Source organism: Choloepus didactylus, chromosome 1, assembly GCF_015220235.1.
Source record: "Choloepus didactylus isolate mChoDid1 chromosome 1, mChoDid1.pri, whole genome shotgun sequence".
In the NCBI taxonomy this organism is placed as follows: Eukaryota; Metazoa; Chordata; class Mammalia; order Pilosa; family Megalonychidae; genus Choloepus; species Choloepus didactylus.
The window spans coordinates 162,578,067-162,584,066 of record NC_051307.1 but is presented as its reverse complement, the minus strand read 5'-3'; positions in this window follow the sequence as shown (position 1 = coordinate 162,584,066).

The window sequence follows — 6,000 nt, the reverse complement described above, 5'->3', positions numbered from 1 at the left end:
GAAGAGACACAGCACCTAGAGCAGCTACTCAAAGAACTAAAGATGAACAATGAGACCATAGTACGGGAGATAAAGGAAATCAAGAAGACCCTAGAAGAGCATAAAGAAGACATTGCAAGACTAAATAAAAAAATGGATGATCTTATGGAAATTAAAGAAACTGTTGACCAAATTAAAAAGATTCTGGACACTCATAGTACAAGACTAGAGGAAGTTGAACAACGAATCAGTGACCTCGAAGATGACAGAATGGAAAATGAAAGCATAAAAGAAAGAATGGGGAAAAAAATTGAAAAAATCGAAATGGACCTCAGGGATATGATAGATAATATGAAACGTCCAAATATAAGACTCATTGGTGTCCCAGAAGGGGAAGAAAAGGGTAAAGGTCTAGGAAGAGTATTCAAAGAAATTGTTGGGGAAAACTTCCCAAATCTTCTAAACAACATAAATACACAAATCATAAATGCTCAGCGAACTCCAAATAGAATAAATCCAAATATACCCACTCCGAGACATATACTGATCACACTATCAAACACAGAAGAGAAGGAACAAGTTCTGAAAGCAGCAAGAGAAAAGCAATTCACCACATACAAAGGAAACAGCATAAGACTAAGTAGTGACTACTCAGCAGCCACCATGGAGGCAAGAAGGCAGTGGCACGATATATTTAAAATTCTGAGTGAGAAAAATTTCCAGCCCAGAATACTTTATCCAGCAAAGCTCTCCTTCAAATTTGAGGGAGAGCTTAAATTTTTCACAGACAAACAAATGCTGAGAGAATTTGCTAACAAGAGACCTGCCCTACTGGAGATACTCAAGGGAGCCCTACAGACAGAGAAACAAAGAAAGGACAGAGAGAATTGGAGAAAGGTTCAGTACTAAAGAGATTCGGTATGGGTACAATAAAGGATATTAATAGACAGAGGGGAAAAATATGACAAACATAAACCAAAGGATAAGATGGCTGATTCAAGAAATGCCTTCACGGTTATAACGTTGAATGTAAATGGATTAAACTCCCCAATTAAAAGATATAGATTCGCAGAATGGATAAAAAAAAAATGAACCATCAATATGTTGCATACAAGAGACCCATCTTAGACACAGGGACACAAAGAAACTGAAAGTGAAAGGATGGAAAAAAATATTTCATGCAAGCTACAGCCAAAAGAAAGCAGGTGTAGCAATATTAATCTCAGATAAAATAGACTTTAAATGCAGGGATGTTTTGAGAGACAAAGAAGGCCACTACATACTAATAAAAGGGGCAATTCAGCAAGAAGAAATAACAATCATAAATGTCTATGCACCCAATCAAGGTGCCACAAAATACATGAGAGAAACACTGGCAAAACTAAAGGAAGCAATTGATGTTTCCACAATAATTGTGGGAGACTTCAACACATCACTCTCTCCTATAGAGAGATCAACCAGACAGAAGACCAATAAGGAAATTGAAAACCTAAACAATCTGATGAATGAATTAGATTTAACAGACATGTACAGAACATTACATCCCAAATCACCAGGATACACATACTTTTCTAGTGCTCATGGAACTTTCTCCAGAATAGATCATATGCTGGGACATAAAACAAGCCTCAATAAATTTAAAAAGATTGAAATTATTCAAAGCACATCCTCTGACCACAATGGAATACAATTAGAAGTCAATAACCATCAGAGACTTAGAAAATTCACAAATACCTGGAGGTTAAACAACACACTCCTAAACAATCAGTGGGTTAAAGAAGAAATAGCAAGAGAAATTGCTAAATATATAGAGACGAATGAAAATGAGAACACAACATACCAAAACCTATGGGATGCAGCAAAAGCAGTGCTAAGGGGGAAACTTATAGCACTAAACGCATATATTAAAAAGGAAGAAAGAGCCAAAATCAAAGAACTAATGGATCAACTGAAGAAGCTAGAAAATGAACAGCAAACCAATCCTAAACCAAGTAGAAGAAAAGAAATCACAAGGATTAAAGCAGAAATAAATGACATAGAGAACAAAAAAACAATAGAGAGGATAAATATCACCAAAAGTTGGTTCTTTGAGAAGATCAACAAGATTGACAAGCCCCTCGCTAGACTGACAAAATCAAAAAGAGAGGAGACCCATATAAACAAAATAATGAATGAAAAAGGTGACATAACTGCAGATCCTGAAGAAATTAAAAAAATTATAAGAGGATACTATGAACAACTGTATGGCAACAAACAGGATAATGTAAAGGAAATGGACAATTTCCTGGAAACATATGAACAACCTAGACTGACCAGAGAAGAAATAGAAGACCTCAACCAACCCATCACAAGCAAAGAGATCCAATCAGTCATCAAAAATCTTCCCACAAATAAATGCCCAGGGCCAGATGGCTTCACAGGGGAATTCTACCAAACTTTCCAGAAAGAACTGACACCAATCTTACTCAAACTCTTTCAAAACATTGAAGAAAATGGAACACTACCTAACTCATTTTATGAAGCTAACATCAATCTAATACCAAAACCAGGCAAAGATGTTACAAAAAAGGAAAACTACCGGCCAATCTCCCTAATGAATATAGATGCAAAAATCCTCAACAAAATACTTGCAAATCGAATCCAAAGACACATTAAAAAAATCATACACCATGACCAAGTGGGGTTTATTCCAGGCATGCAAGGATGGTTCAACATAAGAAAATCAATCAATGTATTACAACACATTAACAAGTCAAAAGGGAAAAATCAATTGATCATCTCAATAGATGCTGAAAAAGCATTTGACAAAATCCAACATCCGTTTTTGATAAAAACACTTCAAAAGGTAGGAATTGAAGGAAACTTCCTCAACATGATAAAAAGCATATATGAAAAACCCACAGCCAGCATAGTACTCAATGGTGAGAGACTGAAAGCCTTCCCTCTAAGATCAGGAACAAGACAAAGATGCCCGCTGTCACCACTGTTATTCAACATTGTGCTGGAAGTGCTAGCCAGGGCAATCCGGCAAGACAAAGAAATAAAAGGCATCCAAATTGGAAAAGAAGAAGTAAAACTGTCATTGTTTGCAGATGATATGATCTTATATCTAGAAACCCTGAGAAATCGACGATACAGCTACTAGAGCTAATAAACAAATTTAGCAAAGTAGTGGGATACAAGGTTAATGCACATAAGTCAGTAATGTTTCTATATGCTAGAAATGAACAAACCGAAGAGACACTCAAGAAAAAGATACCATTTTCAATAGCAGCTAAAAAAATCAAGTACCTAGGAATAAACTTAACCAAAGATGTAAAAGACCTATACAAAGAAAACTACATAACTCTACTAAAAGAAATAGAAGGGGACCTTAAAAGATGGAAAAATATTCCATGTTCATGGATAGGAAGACTAAATGTCATTAAGATGTCAATTCTACCCAAACTCATCTACAGATTCAATGCAATCCCAATCAAAATTCCAACAACCTACTTTGCAGACTTGGAAAAGCTAGTTATCAAATTTATTTGGAAAGGGAAGATGCCTCGAATTGCTAAAGACACTCTAAAAAAGAAAAACGAAGTGGGAGGACTTACACTCCCTGACTTCGAAGCTTATTATAAAGCCACAGTTGCCAAAACAGCATGGTACTGGCACAAAGATAGACATATAGATCAATGGAATCGAATTGAGAATTCAGAGATAGACCCTCAGATCTATGGCCGACTGATCTTTGATAAGGCCCCCAAAGTCACTGAACTGAGTCATAATGGTCTTTTCTACAAATGGGGCTGGGAGAGTTGGATATCCATATCCAAAAGAATGAAAGAGGACCCCTACCTCACCCCCTACACAAAAATTAACTCAAAATGGACCAAAGATCTCAATATAAAAGAAAGTACCATAAAACTCCTAGAAGATAATGTAGGAAAACATCTTCAAGACCTTGTATTAGGTGGCCACTTCCTAGACTTTACACCCAAAGCACAAGCAACAAAAGAGAAAATAGATAAATGGGAACTCCTCAAGCTTAGAAGTTTCTGCACCTCAAAGGAATTTCTCAAAAAGGTAAAGAGGCAGCCAACTCAATGGGAAAAAATTTTTGGAAACCATGTATCTGACAAAAGACTGATATCTTGCATATATAAAGAAATCCTACAACTCAATGACAATAGTACAGTCGGCCCAATTATAAAATGGGCAAAAGATATGAAAAGACAGTTCTCTGAAGAGGAAATACAAATGGCCAAGAAACACATGAAAAAATGTTCAGCTTCACTAGCTATTAGAGAGATGCAAATTAAGACCACAATGAGATACCATCTAACACCGATTAGAATGGCTGCCATTAAACAAACAGGAAACTACAAATGCTGGAGGGGATGTGGAGAAATTGGAACTCTTATTCATTGTTGGTGGGACTGTATAATGGTTCAGCCACTCTGGAAGTCAGTCTGGCAGTTCCTTAGAAAACTAGATATAGAGTCACCATTTGATCCAGCGATTGCACTTCTCGGTATATACCCGCAAGATCGGAAAGCAGTGACACGAACAGATATCTGCACGCCAATGTTCATAGCAGCATTATTCACAATTGCCAAAAGATGGAAACAACCCAAATGTCCTTCAACAGATGAGTGGATAAATAAAATGTGGTATATACACACGATGGAATACTACGCGGCAGTAAGAAGGAACAATCTCGTGAAACATATGACAACATGGATGAACCTTGAAGTCATAATGCTAAGCGAAATAAGCCAGGCACAAAAAGAGAAATATTATATGCTACCACTAATGTGATCTTTGAAAAATGTAAAACAAATGGCTTATAATGTAGAATGTAGGGAAACTAGCAATAGAGAGCAATTAAGGAAGGAGGAACAATAATCCAAGAAGAACAGATAAGCTATTTAATGTTCTGGGGATGCCCAGGAATGACTATGGTCTGTTAATTTCTGATGGATATAGTAGGAGCAAGTTCACAGAAATGTTGCTATATTAGGTAACTTTCTTGGGGTAAAGTAGGAACATGTTGGAAGTTAAGCAGTTATCTTAGGTTAGTTGTCTTTTTCTTACTTCCTTGTTATGGTCTCTTTGAAATGTTCTTTTATTGTATGTTTGTTTTCTTTTTAACTTTTTTTTCATACAGTTGATTTAAAAAAGAAGGGAAAGTTAAAAAAAAAAAAAAAAGGAAAAAAAAAAGATGCAGTGCCCCCTTGAGGAGCCTGTGGAGAATGCAGGGGTATTCGCCTACCCCACCTCCATGGTTGCTAACATGACCACAGACATAGGGGACTGGTGGTTTGATGGGTTGAGCCCTCTACCACAGGTTTTACCCTTGGGAAGACGGTTGCTGCAAAGGAGAGGCTAGGCCTCCCTATGGTTGTGCCTAAGAGCCTCCTCCCGAATGCCTCTTTGTTGCTCAGATGTGGCCCTGTCTCTCTAGCTAAGCCAACTTGAAAGGTGAAATCACTGCCCTCCCCCCTATGTGGGATCAGACACCCAGGGAGTGAATCTCCCTGGCAACGTGGAATATGACTCCCGGGGAGGAATGTAGACCTGGCATCGTGGGACGGAGAACATCTTCTTGACCAAAAGGGGGATGTGAAAGGAAATGAAATAAGCTTCAGTGGCAGAAAGAATCCAAAAGGAGCCAAGAGGTCACTCTGGTGGGCACTCTTACGCACACTTTAGACAACCCTTTTTAGGTTCTAAAGAATTGGGGTAGCTGGTGGTGGATACCTGAAACTATCAAACTACAACCCAGAACCCATGAATCTCGAAGACAGTTGTATAAAAATGTAGCTTATGAGGGGTGACAAGGGGATTGGGAAAGCCATAAGGACCACACTCCACTTTGTCTAGTTTATGGATGGATGAGTAGAAAAATAGGGGAAGGAAACAAACAGACAAAGGTACCCAGTGTTCTTTTTTACTTCAATTTCTCTTTTTCACTCTAATTATTATTCTTTTTATTCTTGTGTGTGTGCTAATGAAGGTGTCAGGGATTGATTT